The 21,693-nt window shown below is 38.0% G+C and overlaps 1 long non-coding RNA gene across 4 annotated transcripts in view; it reads right to left on the bottom strand.

The window, feature by feature from the left end:
* The window catches only part of LOC135321132 (uncharacterized), a 121,683-nt gene that overhangs the window by 78,858 nt on the left and 21,132 nt on the right, over positions 1 to 21,693 (bottom strand). The window contains exon 4 of one of the 4 annotated variants that reach the window (XR_010380586.1): positions 921 to 1,372. The exons of 2 other annotated variants lie outside the window; for them this stretch is intronic. This is a non-coding gene — a long non-coding RNA (uncharacterized LOC135321132). Of the gene's footprint in view, positions 1 to 920; positions 1,373 to 13,732; positions 21,126 to 21,693 lie in introns of those variants that run through there. One more of the 4 variants, XR_010380587.1, reaches the window with a different exon arrangement.

The following is a 21,693-nucleotide window of genomic DNA, read 5'->3' as shown; positions in this document are numbered from 1 at the left end:
GCTCAAGCCTACAATTCTATAGACTCAGGTTCTTTAATCCCTAAGTTAAATAGTCTGAACAATTGTTAGTTTATTTACTTCTTTGAGGGAATCTAGCATTCTGGTGAATTGCAGTTAACCTGAAATCTCTTCACATTCCACTATTATTGTTAAAAACTTTTCTGAAATGTTTAAGATTCCATCTCATAAAGATAAAACATAATTTTTATTTCATAGAGGTATTAAAATGTCTTAAGGTTATCATTTGGAACATCAATTCTCTTTATCATTTAGATATAAAAGTGTATAGAATGTGGCCCCACATCTCTTCAGCCTCAAGATAGATACCAGAATGTTAATTTTTATTTTATCTAAATTCCTGTCAGGAACTTGTTTCTCTAATCTAGAAACTGAGTGCAGAGGAATAAAATCAAATAAATTGAAGCATTTGCAGATCTACTATATTGTACTTGAATGGTGTAAAAATTCATGAATGAGGTGTTATATAATGTACTAATTGTGTAGCCTTTTGTAAACCCCCAAAAAGCCAGAATTGACACATTAAGAGACACAAATTCTATTATGCTACAAACACACTGAGACCTAAATTTTTCAAGACATAAGGAACAGTAGAATTGCCTCATACGTAATTTAGTCAGCATCTCTATTTGTTAGAGTTGGGGGAAGAGAAGACCTTCAAGTGTATGTTTACTTTCCACTAGAAAGAGATTTGGGAAAGAATTCCACAGTAAGAACAGTAGAAGAGATTTCAGTCACAAATTTTTGGAAGCTGGAAAACAGATGACTTAGCAGACCCCACAAGCTAAATCCTAAATTGATAGTGAGGAGAGCTAAGAAGTAACTCATTTTATAATGTAGAACCTCCAAAGGCTCAGAAATTACTCACACTAGGTATCTCTAGAGATGGTGTGAAGGTGGGATTAAAATTAGAGTGGTTGGTTCCAACTGTGTTTAAGAAAAAGTTAGCTTCCAAGATTCCCTCTCCCTCTTGTGAAAAGATCAGAGTTACTCTCTAGAGAAGGTAAAATATAGAGTCTGTGGCTGAGGACCCCAAACCCAGTTGACAATGGGTTCTTAACCTGAAAAAGAAGATGTATAAGAGTTTGCATATTAAATGTCCTGCTCTCAGCCGTTTGCCCCATTTGGATTCCAATGCAGCCTAGCATATACCCTCTGGGTCAAAGATTATAAGAGTCTCTAAGGAATCTGACCAGCCAAGAGGAAAAGTCTTTGAGACAATGACATTGGAAGCTCTTTAATTAAATGTTTCACCCATGCACAGACAGAGTTCAATCAACTTTTCAGAGTCCCACTCTTACAGATAATCAGCAACACCTGGGGAACAACTCCAACAGGAATACAGAGATCAAAACTGTCAAGAAAAAGATAAAACATAGATAAAACAAAGAATTTATTTTTATGAAGAAGCAAACCTAGAAAACAACACATGAATTATAATTAATATTCAGAAAATTCGAAGACAAATGCTGTAAGCATTGAATAAGATCAGAAATGTGTGTTTGTGTGCGTTTCTGTGTGTGTGTCTGTGTGTACATACATATATTTGGAAACAACAACAATAAAAATTCTTTAGAAATTTAAGTGAGAGTAGAAATGAAGAAATACAAAGAATTAAAAGGTGGGGCTGAGAAAATCTCTTCAAAAGTCAGGCAGTATGACATAGTATGGAAATAACAGAAAACAGAAGATTTCAGGAAGAATCTAGGTAGTCTAAAATCTGATTAAGAGGTGTTCCAGAAAGTGAAAACAGAAAATGAAGACAGGTAGTTGTCAAAAAGCAATTTGAGAAAATTTTCCAAAACTCAACATAATTTTGTAGACTAAAGGGGCTCGTGAAAAGCTCAGTATGATGGAAGCAAAAAGACCCACACTGTATCAGACACCTCTTAGTAACACATCAGATCCTCCTGATCTCTTGTTTCAGTCACTGCTATGGCAACCAGATCTGCCGGCTCCAACAAGGTTCACATACATCTCACCTCAAATCAATACTGCATGCCTCTTGATCCTTGCTCTGAGGCTTTTCTGTTGGCACTAAAGAGTGGAATGTCCCAGAAATCTATTTGAAGCTCACACAATTTTAACATTTCCTTACCTAGGAAACCAATGTTAAAACACATGAAGCTATATCGTTATGAAATTTTGGAACATTAGGGATTAAAAAAATCCTAAAAGCTTCTGGAGAGAAAAAAAAAATACATTACATACAGATCAAATATCACAACACCAGAAAGCTAGAAAAAAAATGAAGTCAAGCTTTTCAAGTTCTGAGAGCAAAAATTTTTCTATAACCAGAGTCGTAGATAAGGCATTTGATAAATTTCAACATCTCTTCATGGCCCGTGTGTCTGGGTGGTGGAGTGGTCGCTCGCGGTCACCTCTGCAAATGGGCTCCGTGGCCTAGCATCCTGGTCCCCGCCACCTGTGATCGTGCACCGAGGTCCACGAGGGGTCGCCACCGAGGTTTCCACCAGCGCACAAGCAAAACCACGGCAGCCACCCGCTCCAGCGGCTCGCTCGTGGCCACCCACGACTACTGCCGGCGCCGCCCGGGCTCCACTTCCAGTAACAGGTGCTGCGGAAGTGCGGGGTACCCTGGGGAAGCCATCCCCCCAACCCGGTCTCCCCAAAGCCGACCCGGGTCACTGGTGGGCTAGCTTCTTTTTCAGGAAGTCCACTCTCCCATTCATGGCCACAGTGTTGGAGTCCCCAGAGCACCCGGAATCGCCCGAGACCTCCACCAGCACGATCACCTGTGACCTGGGTCAGGAAGACATGGGGAGGCAGCAGCCTGGCGGCAGCCTGGCAAAACCAACTCCTGGTCTCATCCTGAGTGGCCGCCATAAGCTTCCAGGCTTCCTCCCAAGGCGCTAGGCTCATAAGAGCCCTCCCCGTTCTCTTCCCTCCCCTCCCTGAGACGAAGCAGGCTACAGCCAGCAGAAACAGTTGGGTTCTTTAATATCAAAACAGCGAAACACCAAAAAGAAGGTTGAGAGAACCCCCTCTTTACTACCCAAGCCACATGAGAGCCTTCCTGACACCTTATAACCCTGTGCCTTGCATCAAGTAGAAAATAAACTCCAAGCAGCAATCAAAAAGAAAGAAACCCCAACCCCCTCAAAACCCACCTATTTATGAAAAAATTCTTAGCAAACAAGGAAAAGAGGAAATATTTTTAATCAAATAAAAACTGTTTATAAAAATATAACCTGCAAAACTGTCGACCAAATATGCAGGTAAAATAAAGGCATACAACTTCACAAAAAGCAAATAAATAACATAACGAAACAAAAATATTTTCATGTATCTTTTCTCACGTAGTTACCAGAGGATTTGATCCACCAAAAAATGAAGTGGTAAACCAAGAAGAAAGAAAACAAGGGATACAGGAAACAGGCAGTCTAAATCAATAGACAGGCAAAGGGAATCCCTAGGATGATGGTAAAGGGAGATGTCAGGGAAAATGTACAAAGGATCTGGATGACAAGGAGACCAAGTCAGAGAAGGTCCAAAGGCTCTAGGCTCTAGAAACTTCTTCAGTAAGATGACAGAGCTAGAAGGGACAGAGCTAGAAGGGACAGATGGTATTGGGAAGGAATGAGGGCCAAGTTTTATGTATGGAGTAAGGGTGAAAAATGTGACAAAAAGCCAAATCTCTGTGTTCTCTGGCAGAAAGTCAATGTTTAAAAACAAAAGACTCAAGAAACAGCAACATAAGCAAAATTGAAGTAAATATGAAAACAATCAACAGAAACATTTGAAACTGATGGCCTTTGTGAGTGAGTATTGGGGTCAAGAACAGGGGACTGATATTTTTGTTTTGTTTTATTTTATGAAAATACTGGAAAATTGACTCTTTAATCTCTATCCATGTATAACCTTGGATAATAATTAAAATTAGGATTTCTGCTTCTAGCCATTAGGAAGAAATAAAGTTTGGACTTACTGTCAGGCCATAATCAATTAGAAAGTTGAGCAAAATATATGAAACAACAATTCTCAGATATTAACAACAGGTAGCACGGGACTGTGATAGCTGACATATGGGAAACTAACAAGGTACACCCTGTGACTGCCAGGAGTTCTGCCTGGAGGTACTTTCTCAAACTCAGTGCAGAAAGAGGGAACCAAAAGGACTCTAGCAACCTCACTGGGTAGAGGAGACAATTCAGAGTCCAAGGAGTCTGGGGGAGCCAGAGTATACAGGGATGAGTAAGGGAGAGAAAAAATATCCATAGGGTTTCCTTTAGTGTTTGATTAAATATCAATCTGCACATTCTACAAATACACAAAGAATAACTTCTAAGGCGAGAACAATTGCCAGGAAGTTGGAAGCAGAACAACCACAGAGTTCATACATCACTGGAAATATATTGAGTTCCCAATAGTCAGGGTGAAAGTCTTTATTAAACAGAAAAACTATTTGGTAGAGACCACAGAAGAGTGATTAATTTGCCATAAAGTGACGTGTATAGTAGACATGCCCTAATAAAGTCTTTTAAAAATACCCTGGAAAGAATCAAACTGATCTGACAAAAACCTAAATGACTATCGGAACAAAGCTCAAAAAACACTTTTTGAAGGACTACAACAACATTCAGCACTCTGATAACATAAAATTTACAATGATCAGAATCTAATAAAGAATTACTACATATGTATAAAAAGAGAACATATAACCAATAACAAGGAGGAAAATCAGTCTGTAGTAACGAATCTAGAAATTACAGTGATGCGGAGTTAGTACAGAAACTTTAAGACAGCTGTGATCATTATGCTTTAGAATTCAGGGGGAAAGTGAATACAAAGGAGGAGGGACATAGAAAATATAGAAAGAATCAAAAAGTGACTCCAACATATGGAAACTATAAATCTAAAATAAAAACTTCACTGGATAGAATTAACAGCAGATTAGAAATTGGAAGGAAAAAAAAAAAAAGAAAAGAAAAGATAGTGGACTAGAAGAAAATTCTATGTAAATTCTCTGAAATGAAGCATAGAGAAGAACAGCAACTACAACTAAAACTACAACTCCAACTCCAACAACTCCAACAACAACATGCGTATGACTGGAATCCCAGAAAAAGAAAAAAAGAAAAAGAAAAAGAAACAAGGGGCAGGGGTGGGCACAGAGACATGTGAACGTGTAATGGCCAAAATTTTTTTCAAATTTGAAGAAGACTGTAAACCAAGACTCAAGAAGCTTGATGATCCCCAAGCAGGACAAGTATAAGGAAAACCACAGTGCATCATAATCAAATTGCTTTAAAAAAAAAAAAGAAAGAAAGAAAACAGTGATAAAGGAGAAACCATTTGAGTCAGCCCGAGATAAAAATGTCATTATACAGAGTGAACAAAGATAAGAATCACAGCAAGTTTTTCATCAAAAACTATGAAATTCAGGAGACAATATAACAATGTATCTAAGTTCTGGGGGGAAATGTCGATCTAAACTCTATACTCAGAGAAAATATCTTTCAAAAATGAAATATTTTCATATAAATAAAAGTTGTGTGACTGCATTGCCGGCAGAACAAGAAAAAAATTTATATCAGATGCCAGCTTAAATAAGGAGGACCAGCAATGATAAATGCGTAGATAAATAGAAAAGGTATCATTTTTTCATTTAAAAAATTTTAAAAATAGCTATTTAAAGTAATAATGAAAACAATGTATTTGGAGGCTTATAATGTAAAATGCATAACAATTATGCCACAAAAGAGAGAAGAAAGGATGTTAGTTATACTGTTGTAAAGTTCTTACATTTTATATGTGAAGTTTTGTGATGTAGTTTGAAGATAGACTGTGTTAAGTTTAAAATGCATATTGTAAAGCTTACAGCAAACACTTTAAAAGACAAAACACATGGGTATACCTAATAAACCGCTAGTGGAAATAGAATGAAAGGGAAAAAATTGGGAACTAATTGAAAAGAAGGCAGGAAAAGAAGAAATAGACAATGAACAGATAGGACAGATAAAAAACAAATTGTTAGATTTAACCTCAAACATATCAATAAATACATGAAATGTAAAGAGCTTATACTCTACAATTAAATGTCAGAGATTGTTGGGCTGAGTAAAAAAATGCAAGATGTATACCAGCTTTCAACAAATCCTTAAATATAAAGACACCAGTAAGTTTTTTAAAAAGCATGGAAAAGGTATATATTGCAAATAGTAACCAAAACAAAGCTGGAATGGCTAAATTAAAACAAGACAATGTAGACTTCAAGACAAGGCTCACTGCAATGGGTCAAGAGGTTTATGTAGAAACTGACAAGCTGATTCTAAAATTTATATGGAAGGCAAAGGACCTAACATAGCCAAAAGACTATACTCAAAAAAGAAAAACAAAGTTTGAGGGCTTATATACATCTTATTTTAAGGCTTATTAAAAAGCCACAACAATCAAGAGTGTTTGTTGCTGGCATAAGGATAGATATATAGATAATGAAATGGAAATAAATTACATATTTATAGTCATATAATTTTGGACAAGATGCCAAGTAATTCAATGGAGGGAAAAAAAGACTTTTCAACAGGTAGTACTAGACCTGGGTATCTATATGGAAAGCAGTGAGATCTGTACCTTACATCATGTGAAAAAAGTAACTTGAAATGGACCATCAGCCTAAATATGAAAGCTAAAAAATGTAAAACCTGTACCACTTCTTGGGAAAAATGTATGAGAAAGTCTTTGCAACCTCGGAGTAGACAAAGATTTCTTAAATAGTACACAAAGACCATGATAAAAAAAAAAAATAAACTGGCCTCCATCAAAACTTAAAATTTCTCTTTGAAAAAATGATCTACAGAAAATGACAAGCCAAAAATTGGGGAAAATATTCATAATACATATATCTAAGAAATAATTTACACAGAAAATAACATGCCAAAATTATACAACCCAATAATTAAGAGGAAAAAAATTAAAAATTAGTAAAATATTTAACAGAACCATCACAAAAAATATACAAAAGGTCATTAAAGCGTGAAACAATGTTTACCATTGTTAGTCATCAGGGAAATGCAAATTAAATCATGAGATACATTCACTTCACACCTAGGATGGCTAAGTTAAAATGACAGAGAATGCCATGTGCTGAAGAGAATGTGGGGCAATGGAAGCTTGCCTACTTTTTTAGGTGGAATGCAACATGATATCAGCATTTTTTATGAAGTTAAATATACACCTAACATATGACTTGGCAATTCTACAAAAGAAATGAGGATATGTATCCTCACAAAGACTTATAAGTGTTCATGGCAGACTTATTCCTGATAGCCAAAATTTGGAAACAACCAAATGCCCAATATCTGGCAAATGATGAAACAAACTGTAATACATTCATAATAAATAGACTACTTCACAGCAGGGAAAAGGAACAAACCCTGGTGCACACGCAACATGGGTAATCTCAGAGACATTATGTCGTGAGAAAAGAAGCCAGACAGAAAAGAGTACATACTATAAGATTACATTCATATGAAACTCTAGAAGAGACAGATCCAATCTATGCTGATAGAACGTAGATCAATGACTACCTATGCTGGGATTGTGAGGTGAGGATTGACTGGGAAGATGTACAAGGCTACCTTTTGCAGTGATGGAAATGTTCTATATCTTGATTGTGGTGGTGGATTTACCTTTGTACACATCTTTCAAAACTCTTCACCTGCACAGCTAAAATGTCTGCATTTCATTGTACATAAAGTGGACCTCAATAACATTGATTAAAGGACTAAATTAAAAGGGGATGAAAAATGAAGAGACAGCAAAGGGAGAGGAAAAAGAATATGTGAAATAAGAGGAAAACTATGACTGGGTTAGGAAAAGGAAGAGCAAAAAGTAAGTTGAAGAAAACAAAAGGGTAAAATGGTGGGGGGGTTTCAAATTAACTCTTACAGTGTACACTACTATGGGCTTGGTCCTTTACTCTTTCCCTTAATCCTCACAACACCTTGCAAGTTAAAGATAATTACCCTCATTTTATTGATATGGAAACCGAGAACCTGAGAGTTCAAATGTTTTTCCATATTTTTACTTTTTGTCATTGGCTCCCAAACTCTTTCTGCTACATGTTACTCACTTCCTTTGGAAGTCGATGTTCATTGAGTGGGTTCTCTAGATGCTGAGATGGAGTTTGCATACAGAGTAATAATCAGGGATCAACCTCTGAGGGAGTCAGGAGGAAGAAGTAGGATTGGACAGCAGCAGAAATCAAACTACAATGCAGGCTCAACAAAGCATCTGCCAACACAAGGGGGAGCACTGAAGAGTATATGGACCCTCAGAGTGTCCCATGTGGCATCTGCTGTGGGGGGGAGTCTTTTCCGAGAGATCATCCACCTTCCACTGAAGTGTTTCCAAGACAAGAAAGGAAGGTAAAAGGAATTATATCAATAACTATAATAACAAAAACTGTAGTAAATATGTTTTATGTGCCAGGCATGGTTCAAAGCATGTTTTAACTCATTGAAAACTCACAACCCTCCCAGGTGAACACCATGTTTAATCTCCACTTTATCATAAAAACTGAGGCTGAGAGAGAGGCTAGCCTAAGGCTACACAACAGAGAGAGGAGAGGCAAGGACAGGATACCATAGTCTGGCATCAGACTGTGCTGTCCCAGGGTCAAAAAGATGCCTAGCCCCTTTTAGTGACATACTCCAGATATACTTCATTAAGTGCCACCTGGAATCTCATAGCTCCTCCAAAAAAAGCCACTCATCAATATCCTCAGGTTGCTCTCCATTTGAAATAAGAACCTTCTAATTAAATACATCTTCCTCCTCAGGCAATTGGTTCTGACCCACATGGCCTTGAAGTTGTTGAGCTTTGCCCATAAGAGTAAGGCTTTCAGATGTGAGGGGAAAGTTCTAGCTAAAGCAAAGAGCCACCCTGAGGAAAACTGGAGTGAATTTACTTTTAATTTGAAATGCAGGGTTTTTGGGTGCCGTTACCCTGCCTCCACCAAGCCCAGATTGGTCTGTAACACAATCTGACTCTTGAATACTTAAAAATAGAGATAATTGAACACCCCACGCTGTGATGTGGGGCCTTGAAATTCAGTGCTGAATTCAGCGGTGGGAGTGCTGATTTGCATTAACTTAGTCATGCCCACCTCATCAACTTAGGTAACTGATGTTAGGTTCCTAGGAAAACACTAGACAAGGAAGCAGACCTAGATTGTATTCCTAGTTCTGCATTTAAGTAATTCTGTGACCTTAGACAACTCACTCTCACTCAGTTTCTCTAGGTTTCAGTTCCTTTATCCACAGACTTTGGGGCTTGGATTGGATAAGGTCCCTTACTGTTAATTCTGCAAGTCTCAGAGATCAAACAGGGAACTTAAAGAAGACTTGAGTATAGGAGCTAAAAGGCTTTAATTGGAAAACCGTCCTTCCATAAAATGTTTTCCTGGGACTTGCTTAATAACTGCAGGAGCATATTTCCTTCTTTTATCCCACAGTAAACCTCTTAAAGCAAACACTGTCCCCAACATTCTTATGTTTAGATAAATGAGGTAACAGACAAGACCTAAAGGGGTCAACACATTGTCAAGAAGCAGTATGATCTGTGTGAAGAGTCAGGACTGGGAGAGGACTCTGGCATAGCTCTGCCATAACTCAACTTACCTTCCTCACTGTCAGACAGGCTTCATGATAACTGTGTCCTCCCAGCAGAAAGAATCAGAGAACAAAAAGAACTCTTAGGAAATAAATTTTGCCTGTAAGTGATTTGAGCTCAAGAACAAAGAACACAGAGCTTACTTCAATGAGTATGTAGGATGTACTTTGAGTTCACTAGATTTCATTCATCTAAACAGAAGGCATGTATTGAGTATGGCTACCTTCAACTCCACAGAAAATCAAAGGGCTAGAAGGGAAAGCTGAATGGGGCCTCGTATAGACCAGCTTCCCCGTTTTACTGTTAGGGACAGCTAGCAAGAAAAAGTGACTTGCCCAAGTTTATACAGAAAATTAGCTTACAGGTCTATTACTAGGACCCAGATCTGCATTCATTTATTTATTCAACAAATATTTGTATTGGCACCTAGATGGAAAAGACACCATCTTACTCTTATGGGGAGACAATCAAATAATCCCATCAATAAATGTAGAATTAGAGCAGTGGCAAGTGATCCAAAGTAAGGCACACAATGCTAGGAGAACACATAATAGAATGTGGTCTGCCCGTAGACCTGAGGAACTCTTCTCTGAGGTTTAAGCAGGAAGGAAGGGAAAGTATGTTCCTAGTAGGCACAATAGCATGCATAAAAGGCCCTGGCACAGGAAGGAACAGGGCAAGTTTTAGAAGTTTAGGGAAAAAAAAAAAAAAAAAAGACTGGAACACAGAGAAGGAGGGGCAGGGTGGTAAGAGAGAAGACTGGAGGGGGACTTTGAAGGTAGACCATGAAACTGTGAAGGTCATGTTCATTCATTCATTCATTTACTTATTCATTCTTACATCACTGATTTATTCATTCAACACATTTTTTGAGCATCCATCAAGAAACAGGTATTGTTCTGAGCACCAAAGTTTGAACAATGAACACAGTAAATTCCCTGCCATCATGGGGATTATATGGGGAGGGAGACAAAGATAACAAATAGATAAACAAAAAATACAATGTGTCAGGTGGTGATAGGTGCCGTGAGAATTAATGTAGCAGGGAAAGAGGAACAAAGAATGGTGGTATGAAGTACTATTTTACAAAGGGTGACAAGGAAAGATTTCTTGTTAAAATAAATTTTTAGCAAAGACAGAAGTAAAGGAGGGAGCCATTTTGCTATAAGAAGAGTGTTCCAAGTAAAGGGAACAGCTCAGGCAAATGTCCTGAGATAAGAACATGTTTAGACTGTTTAAGAAACAGCAGAGAAACCAGTGTTCTTAGAACCTAGCCAGCGAAAGGAAGATTGAGGGTCTGGGAAGAGATCTTAGAGGGAATCTTAGAACATTGGAGCTAAAGTTCTCAACTTTGTATGGGATATGAAACCTTGGAGCATTTTGAGCATAAAAATAAGATAATATGACTTATGTTTCAGAAGGATCACCCTGGCTTCCATGTGGACATAGACTGTAAGAGGGTAAATGTAGAAATAAATGAAACAGTTGGGGATCTATAGTAATAATCCAGGTGAAAAATGATGGTGGCTTGGATGAGGGTGGTAGCAAGAGTGGTGAGGAGTAGTCAGATTCTGGATGCATTTCAAAGATAGACACTACATGATATACAGATAAATTGGATGAAGGATGTTAGAAAAAGAAAAGGAGTCAAGGATGACTCCAAGGGCTTGACCTGAACTGAAGGCTGAATGGAGTTGCCATTCACTGAATGAGGAGAGGCCACTAGGCATTTAAGTTGAAGAAGGAGGACAGCACGACCACATCTGTGTGTCTAAAAGATCACTTGGCTGCAATATGGAAAATGGGTTGGGGATGGTCAAGGCTGGATCTGAGGTGACTAGTTTGGAGACTGACTAGGTAGTCCAGACAAGAGATTCATTAGTGGACCATCCATGAAATTTTTTTCCTATTTTAACAGTTTAATTTAGTAGTTATAGATGTATATTAATGTACATTAGAAAAAACACACCAACCCTGTGACTTCAGAAAATTGCTTAGGAACAGGGAAATATAGTACCTTAAATTTGATCTAAGAAGTATATTTAGTAAATAATAGGGTAGTTGGTTCTTGAAAATGGAAAAAAATTATATTGGTGGTATGCAGATACTAAAATTTGCGAAAGCATACTATATTACACTGTCTGTTTGATAAGTCTCATTGGTTAAGTGAGATTTTTTTGAGTGAGTCACACTTTGGGGTATACACCCAGCACACAGACTAAATTATCCCACACTGTCTTGAGAAATTTTCTTTACTTGAACTGCAGCCATGTTTATTTGGTGTGACTCAGTCACCTGGGTATGGCAAATGGGACCAAGCAAGAACCAATCAGAATGCAGATTTATGACAATGGAATGCAGACTTATGACAATAACATCAAGCTAGTTTCTGTGTACAGACTAAATGATAATTTGTAAACTCAGGAACTTGGGGTGGTTGTTGTCTGATCTGTAGTCTGGAGAGACAAAGGGAGCTGGCTGCAAAGAGAAAGCAGAGTGAAGTAGATGCGTAGAGAGATGCTGAGGTAAGAGAGAAAGAGGATTGAAAGATTTTCAGTAACTAGTTCTGGTCTTTTCCTGTGGCTCAGTAGCCTTTCTGCATTTGATGCCTGAGACATTCTATAGCAATAAGAAATACAACTGTTAATTTAGCTCCTTTGATAGTTTTTCATATTTGCTACCAAAGGGTTATACCTAATGGCTACTTCCACAATTAAGAAATGGAAGATAAAATTTTTTCTTTAAAATAAAGAACCACTTAGGGAATTCCTGGGGTTCCTGTATCTAAACTCACAACTCCAACAAAAAAAAGTTCTAAGTTGTCCAATAGTGGGATAGAGGATTCATATGGCTTTGAACAAGCTTATAGAAGCAGTAAAAAGAGTGAGTCTAATGGATGGAGGAAGTAAGCCAACACTGGTTGAGAGAAAAATTAAGAGAAGATGCAGCAGTAATTCCATTTAGGAGGAAGAAAGAATCAGAGATATTTTTCAACGACGAAGTTGCAAAGGAATTGTTTTAAATGAGAAATTTTATTAAAATAAGTTTTAAAATTATTTTCAAACATTAAAAATATTAGAAGATGTCACATAAAAAAATCACCATTTGAATTTCCATATTGTGTAAGACTAAGGGAAATCATATCAAACTGAGAAGTCTATTCCCAGGTGAAGCAATGTTTTGATGTTTTTGCTTAAAAAATATTATAAATCATTGTATACTAGGTTTCTTCACCTCATCCCTAACACTATCTCATCCCCCTCTGCCATGACCATTTTCTCTCTTCTCCCCAAAAATCTGAAAGGGAAAAAAAAACGTGTGGCTGACAGAAATATTATAGAGCGTGCCAGAATAAAAGAAAATGCACACAGAGAGATCACGACGGTGGAGTAGGAGGACATGGATCTCACCTCCCCCCAAAACACTTCAAAACTGCATCTACATATGGAACAATTCTCACTGAAAATTAACTGGAGACTGGCCGAAAGACTCTCGTGCAACCAAGGCTGTAAGAAAAATCCACACGGAATCTGGTAGGCAGGAAAGAGAAGTGATCAAGTCAAGACCTGTGGCCTTTGGAGGGGGCTCAGAGAAAAAGAGAAATTATACAGGCAGAGGTTCTCCCTGAGGAGTGACTAGTTTTAAGCCACATACTGGGTGTGCCAGTCCTGGGGTCCAATACGGAAAGACATGCCCCCTTGGCTGGACTGGAGGGCCAGTAGGACGAACAGGAGGGCCGTGGGAAGCCTGGACCCTGCTCCTGAGGAGCACTTACACACTTGCTGGCTCCTGAATCAGGACAGAGAGGATGGAATGAAAACTGCCTGGGTGGCTGATCAGTTTCCCACAACTGCCTTGAAGCACACGCCAGCCTCAGCCAAGCAAATGCTCCAGTCCTCCTTGCTTTACAACACAGCTCCACACTCGTGCGAGGGTTTAGCTGTGAGACACAGAGGCGGCAAAGATGTAAAGCGGCATCTGAGCAGGACAGGGGCAGCCACTACTGGTGCTTAGACTGGCAGTGCATCAGAGTATAGATTATACTCCATTTAAAGTTATTACAAAATAATGCCTATATTTCCCTGTGCTGTATAATATGTCCTTGTTGTTTATCTATTTAATACCTAGTAGTTTGTATCTCTGAATCCCATACCCTATCTTGTTCCTCTCCCCTTCCCTCTCCCCACTGGTATCCACTAGTTTGTTCTTTATATCTGTGAGTCTGTTTCTGTTTTGTTACATAGATTCCTTTGTTTTATTTTTTAGCTTCCTCATATAAGTGGTATTATACAGTATTTGTCTTTCTCTGATTTATTTCACTAAGCATAATACCCTCTAGGTCTATCCACATTGTTGCAAATGGCAGAATTTTATTCTTTTTATGGCTGAGCAATATTCTATAGTATATATACATATACATTGTGTGTGTGTGTGTGTGTGTGTATATCCATTGGCATTTAAAGTAATTATTGACAGGTATATACTTATTGTCATTTTATTACTTGGCTTCTGGTTGCTTTTGTAGTTCTTCTCTATTCTTTTCTTCTTTTTGTTTCTTCCCTTGTGGTTTGATGATTGTCTTTACTGGTATGCTGTATTCTTTTCTCTCTAGTTTTTATATATCTATTGTAGGTTTTTGATTTGCTGTTACCAGTTCATATATGTTGATCTATAACTATATCTACTTGTTTTAAATAGGTAGTCCTTTAAGTTCAAACACATTCTAAAATTTCTGCATTTACTTCCTTCCCCCACATTTTGTTTTTAATGTCATATTTTACACCTTCATGTTTATTCCTTTAGTCATAGTTGATTTTATAATTTTTTTGTCTTTTAATCTTTATACTAGCTTATTTAAATGGATGATCCTCAACCTTTATTATTGCCATTATTAGTCAGATTTTTCCTTTTCTATAGATTCTTACTTCTTGTTATATAGTCTTATAGTCTTTTCTCCTTAGAGAAGACCCTTTAACACTTCTTTCAGGGTAGGTTTGGCATTGATGAACTCTTTTAGTTCATCTCAGTGTCTGAATAAATTCTTTCTCCTTATTTTTTATTTTTTTTAATTGAAGTATAGTTGATTTACAATATTGTGTAGTTTCAGGTGTACAACAAAGTGATTCAGTTATATATTTTTTCAGATTATTTTCCATTTTAGGTTACTACAAGATATTGAATATAGTTTCCTGTGTTATACAGTAAATCCTTGTTGCTTATCTATTTTACACATAATAGTTTGTATCTGTTAACCCCATATTCCTAATTTATTCTCCCCCACTTTCCTTTCCCCTTTGGTGACCATAGGTTTGTTTTCTGTGTCTGTGAGTCTTCTGTTTCAGTTTTGTATATAGATTCATTTGTATTATTTTTTAGATTCCACATGTAAGTGATAACATACAGTATTTGTCTTTCTCTGCCTGACTTACTTTACTTAGGATATTCTCTAGGTTCACTCATGTTGCTGCAGGTGACAATATTTTATTTTTTTAAGGCTGAGTAATATTCCATTGTGTATATATTTATCACATCTTCTTTATTCATCTGTTGAGCGACATTTGGGTTGCTTCCATGGCTTGGCTATTGTAAATAGTGCTGTTATGAACTTTGGGGTGCATGTATCTTTTTGAATTAAAGTTTTCATCTTTCCCAGATATATGCCCAGGAGTGGGATTGCTGGATCACATGGTAGCTCTTGTCCTTCAATTCTAAATGATAATCATGCTAGGTAGACTATCCTAGGTTGCAAGTTGTCCCTTTTCAGTACTTTGAAAATGTCATGCCACTCCCTTCTGGTCTGCAATGTTTCTGCCTAGAAATCAGCTGATTGCCTCATGGAGGGTCCTTTTGTATGTGATTCTTTGTTTTCTCTTGCTGTCTTTAGAATTCTCTCTTTATCTTTAACTTTTGCCATTTTAATTATGATATCTCTTGGCGTAGGTTCATTTTGTTTGGGACCCTCTGTGCATCCTGTACCTGAATATCTTTTTTCTTCTTTAGGTTTGGAAAGTTTTCAGCCATAAGTTCATCACATGCATTTTTGATCCCCTTCTTTCTCACTTTTCCTTCTGGGACTCCTATAATGCAAATATTGTTATGTTGATGTTGTCTCAGAGATCCCTTAAACTGTTTTCATTTTTCATTTTGTTTTTCTTTTTGCTGTTCTGATTGGGTGATTTCCATTATTCTATCATTTATGTGTTCTGTATCACCTAGTCTGATGTTAATTCCTTCTAATATGTTTTTTATTTCAGTTATTGTATTCTTCAGTTCTGTTTCTTTTTAGAATTTTTAGTTCCTTGTTAAAATTCTCACTATGTTCACCTATTTTCCCAAATTAAGTTAGCATTCTTACTATGAATGCTTTGAGCTCTTTATCTGGTAAAGTGTTTATTTCTGTTTCATTACTTGCTTTTTCAGGTTTTTTAATCTTGCTCTTTCAATTGAGAAAAATTCTTCTCCCTTCTAATTTTGATTAACTTTCTCTGTCTCTATGAAGTTAGATGAAATAGTTGCTAATTGCAGTGTTCAAGGTATTCCTTATGGCTGTCCCTATTCAGTCTGTGTGTGCCCAGAAAGCACCTAAGGATGGGGCAGATTTCCAGTGGAGCTAATCATGTGATTAGAAAGTTGGAACTTTCAGTCCAATCTGCCCCTTTCCCCACACATGTTCCATCACCCCCATGGGGGTTCCATGGGGCGAAGGGCTGGAGATAGAGGTCAATCACCAATGTACAATGATTAAATAAATCATGCCTATGTAGCCTCCATAAAAACCCAAAAGTACAGGTCAGGAGAGCTTCTGGGTTGGGGAACATGTGGAGATGCAGAGAAGTGGCACCCCAGAGAGAGCATGGAATCTCTACACCCTTTCTCCATAACTTGTCTTCCATCTGTCCTGATGTGTATCCTTTTATAATAAGCCAGTAATCTAGTGAGTGAAATGTTTTTCTGAGTAAATTAATCAAAACCAAAGAGGATCATTGGAACCACTAATCTACAGCCAGTGGGTCAGAAACACAGGTGACAACCTGGATTTAGGATTGTGTTTGAAGCAGGGTGGCCTTATAGGATTGAGTCCTTAACCTGTGGGATCTGATGCTATCTCCAGTAGATAGTGTCAGAATTGGGTTGATGTAGGACATCTAGCTGGTGTCTGAGAATTTCTTGGTGATGGGGAGAAAAAAAACCCTAGACATCTGAATGTAATTGATGAATGCATATGGTAGTTAGTAATTAGTAAAAATGGGACTGAAATACAAGGCTGTTGGAGATTGCTGCATTTGAGTGTCAGGATTGATCTTTACAAAGTGGTAGCTGTCTCTCACTCAGGACTGAGACCCTAGAATCTTAGAATATTCTCCTAGCACATGGGCACATTAAAATTAATACAATCACTTTCAAAGTCAGGCTTCACTCTCCTTGAGTGGACTGCCACAGCATTTGAAATTTGAACCTTGGTAGAGATTAAAATAGGAGAACATCAGTCTCAGTTTCTTTGAGAAAACAGTCTACAATCAACTAAGTTTGGATAATATGTTGTTTCTTCCCTCTTGGGGTTCCTCTTGCAAGTTAGTGTATTAAAGGGACTAAGAAGTAAAGAAACCTTTAACTAAATGTTACCTAAAAGAATTCAATCCCAGAATGCTTTTTATCATTTCTAAAACTTTATCTCCAGCTTAACATTTAGAAAATTGAACTCATTACTTCGTTACAAAAACTAGATGTCCTTCTTTCCTAACTTTCCCAATTTGATAAAATTACGTTCTTGGATATAAGGCAAGATGGCAGAGTAGAAGGACCCTGAACTCACCTCCTCTCAGGAGCACACCAAAATTACGACTATTTAGAGAATAAGTATTGATGAAAATGTCTGGAATGTACCAGGAAAATTCTTTTATAGGTAACAATATAAAGAAGAAACTACAACAAGGTGGGTGGGAGGAGTGAAGTCATTGTATAGTCAAGTCCCATATCCCCAGGAAGGGAGAATAATTACAACTGCAGAGATTCCCCCCAAAGTGAGGCATCTGAGCTCTGCATTAGGCTTTCCAGCCCAGCGGTCCTGCACTGGGAAGATGAGCCCCCAGAACGTTTGGCTTTGGAGGCCAATGGGACTTATTTGGATAGTTTCAGAGACTTGTGGGAAATAGAGACTCCACTCTTCAAGGGCACACACAAAATCTCACATACTTTGGGACCCAGGGCAGAAGCAGTAAACTGAAAGGAGCATGTGTCCGACCTACTTGCTGATCCTGGAGGATCACCTGGAGAGGCAGGAGGCAACTGGAGCTCACAGACACTGGCAGCAGCCCATTCTACCACATGGACACTGGTGCTGGCAAGCACCTATTACCTTAATAGCCTCAACACACAGACCCACCCTGTCCAACAGCCAATAGAAAAGACTGATGAAAAAACTGATGAAAGAGCTGGCTCTTTGAAAATATAAACAAAATCGATAAGCCATTAGCCAGAATCATCAAGAAAAAAAGAGAGAGGTCCCAAATAAATAAAATCACAAATGAAAAAGAAGTTACAACCAACACCACAGAAATATAAAGGCTCATAAGAGACTATTACAAACAACTGCTTGCCAATAAAATAAACAATGTAGGAGAAATGGAAAAATTCTTAGGAAGGTACGGTCTCCCAAGATTGAACAAGGAAGAAATAGAAAATACTAAAAGACCAATTACCAATACTGAAACTGAATCAGTAATTAAAATATTCCCAATAGACGCCAAAGCACATTATGGATAGCAAATAACTTTTAAAAAGTTCAGTCAGCCTCTCCCCTCTCAAAGCCATCAGTACCAACTACAGCCACAGAGGAAAAGAAATCAGAAACAGTGAGATGGACACAGAGAGAGTGGGCATTTTTGTCATTGCAATAAAATGGAGCACTGAGGCATGTAATAAAACAGCAGTTGCTTCTGACCAGCACCATGATCCTTCAGAGTCGCTCTGGGATTCAACAAATGCTCAGATTTGTTCTCCTTCAGAGTCCAAGTATGTGGCTTCTTAATAGTGCAATTTGAGGACTGCTTGGAGTTTCTCTGGCCCCTAGAATAGTCACCTAGTCAGTTTCCATAGTTTTAAGATTCCATTGTTAAGGTTCTGTTCCTTGAGGTTATAAAGTATGGCTTGTTAGCATAATGATACTCCTGAAACCCATAAACATAGGCCACCGTGAGACAGCCTGATAGTATTTGTTCGAGTGCAAGAAATAAGTTGATTGCCATCAAACAATGCTTCCATGTGAATACCAGTAAAAGCTGTAGAATATTCTGTAAGTTACTTAGAGGCAAGGCAGTGAATGTCTCCAGTAGCACATGGTGTTCCTTCTTAGAGCAGGAGATTTGTTTTCCCTCCCCAAACAATCTGAAATAAAATCTGGAGTCATGGACACAGAGTGCTCTCTTGTTGTGGCAAATAAGTGGTTCCAGTGTGTCAACTGGGAAATTTCATAAATCTCATCAGCTTCTTCACTGTAACATTTAGTCACAGGGAGGAACACATGAGAAGTTGGTTTGTCTGCCTGCTTTGGTTGCTGTTGCTTTGCCCAAGATTTTTATTTCACTAACCTTGGGCTCAGATCCTTTTGTCAAAGAGAAAAGAACACTCTAAATCTATTAGCTTATTAATTTGGATAAAGCACACTTTGTATATTTTGGACCCTGAGAAGAGTAGTTCTAATCACTCTCAGTTCACCACTGTACCTGGGGACAGGGTTTGTTTAGAAACCGTGGTTTTGATGTCATTTTTCCTGCCCTTACTACATCCATTTTTATAGCTAGTAACTAATAAATTCAATTGATTTTAATATATTTTTCTTTATCTCACTTTACATTTCCCTGATGCAAATTCAAATGAATCAGTTAAAATAAAAATTATGTCTAAAAGAGAGAGAAACAGAAGAGATCTGGATACTCCAAAATGGATACTCAGGCCTTTGAAACATGTAGCTGGTTCTATAGATTTGCTGAAGCAGGCTCTCAGCTGGGCAGGGTGGGGGACGCTGGCCCAAGGGGGTTGACAGACCTAAATATCGGCGGTGCTCCCTACTACCCTGCACAACACAGTGCCCCGGAGCTCAGGGAGCATTTATACGGATTTAAAATTCTGGACTATGGCAAGTTGTTCTCATCAAATCCTTTGCAGTTATAAATGCAGCCTCCACATCTAGGGAATGAGGACCCCATACAAATGATCCCCACATCAAGGGTGAAGTCTACCTCCTCTTCTTGAAGCAGGCTGTTTCAACCCAAATAAACTCTGCGAATAAGTGGAATCCACGTCTTTTCCTGCTGATTAACTGATTTAAAAGTTTCTAAGATTCTAGTTCAGCAAATATTACCTGCTCTGGGCCAGGTCCTATGTCTGCACATGCTCTTTCACTCACTCTTTACAAATTACCTTGTAGGATAAAATACTATCATTTCTTTGACAGAGGAGGAAACAAGTATTCTAGCCACTTCACCATGCCACACTGGGTTATGAGTGGGTTAAAAAGACCTCCTTTATTAATTCATTGTCAACAAGTAATGATTAAGGCAACCGACATACATCGTGCTAGCCACTGTGCTCAGTGTTGGGAATACAGCGGTAAATGAGTCACTGTTTTTGCCCTTATGGGGACCTATGCCAAATGGGAAGACATGAATTTCATTTTTCATTACAAACTTGAGTTGCTGCTTTTGTTGTTTCAAATCTCTTGTAGTGCTTTTACTTGGCTTTAAGAGTATACTTGCTATACGGCCCGTGCTGAGTAGAAACAGTACAAAACGGCTTAGGCAGAGCCTCTGCTCTGAACATTTGCACCTCATGACAGACATCACAGACATGGAGATGACTGAACAAAACTGTAAGGCAACGACAAGTGTGCTCATTAACTACAACAGCTCACTAACTTAAGAATCTCAAATTTTGAAAGATAACGTTCATCCAATAAGTAAAAAATAAACCTCTGAGTACCCAAAATAGAAGTCACTGAGTCTATTTAAAGCTCATGTACTTTATTTGCAGGGAGACAATTCAGGCCCTCACTTTCAACCATGTTACTCTTACCTCACAGAACTTTAACACAATTGGATATCTGCTTGCAGCTTACAGTAAATTAAAAAAGAAACTTGCTTATCCTTGGGCATTGGATGAAAAAAAGAAGAGATTAGATTACCCCCAAAAAACTTATTAATAATTTTGCTGAAGGCTGATTTTCTCCACTGGAACTGGGAGATAGTGCGGAAAATTTATTTAAAAGAGTTTAAAACAAACACATTTGATTTGGCTTTCCTATGAAGCGTATGATTGAGTTTGTCATTTTCAAAACCACAATACCTTTTTCTGAAAGCAACTGCATCCTTTACCCTTTTGCTGCATCCCTTCTCATCTCTCATTGGTTGGTGAGCATGGCTCTCATGTGTTGATAATAGCTCCTGTCAGTCATTACCTGCAGAGTTTCTGCAAACCTGAAATGAGTGGTTTTCAGTTTTGCACCCCCAGTTTCCCAGGGACATGGACTTGAGGTGGAGAACATTAACCTAGATTTTCACCATCTTTTGGCAAAACAGTGCTTCCTGGAGGCTTGCCTAAGGTGTTTCATGTTGTCATTCACTAGACTAGGCTTCTTCAGGAAACAGCTACTCTGATAAGAGAGGAGTCCTTATGAAGCAGAGGAGAACCAATGGGCACACTAAATTCAGGGACGAAATTCTAGCTATCTTGGCAGTGGGATTATGGATCTTGGCTTAAGAACTTCCATTTTTAGGTGGTATACAGGTTACTTTGTTGACTTGTGAAGAGTCTTTTTTTTCTTCTTAGGAGTATGTGACTAATTATTTCTTAAAATGGATTTATAAACTAGTATCCAGTGGTGGCTCTGTTCTTGAGGGAGAAAAAGAGGAAGTGAAAAAGGGTACCAGAGGGCTCCATTTTGATATTTTGAAGAATTGTTCTATGTCAGTCACCTAAGGAAAGGTGAATCTTTGAATCTGAGAGTGAATTATCAACTATAAGTTCCTGTTTTTCTTTGAATGA

The sequence above is a fragment of the Camelus dromedarius genome, chromosome 4 (genome assembly GCF_036321535.1).
Source record: "Camelus dromedarius isolate mCamDro1 chromosome 4, mCamDro1.pat, whole genome shotgun sequence".
In the NCBI taxonomy this organism is placed as follows: Eukaryota; Metazoa; Chordata; class Mammalia; order Artiodactyla; family Camelidae; genus Camelus; species Camelus dromedarius.
Note: the sequence above shows the minus strand (reverse complement) of the source record. Positions and strands in the feature narration are given on the sequence as shown.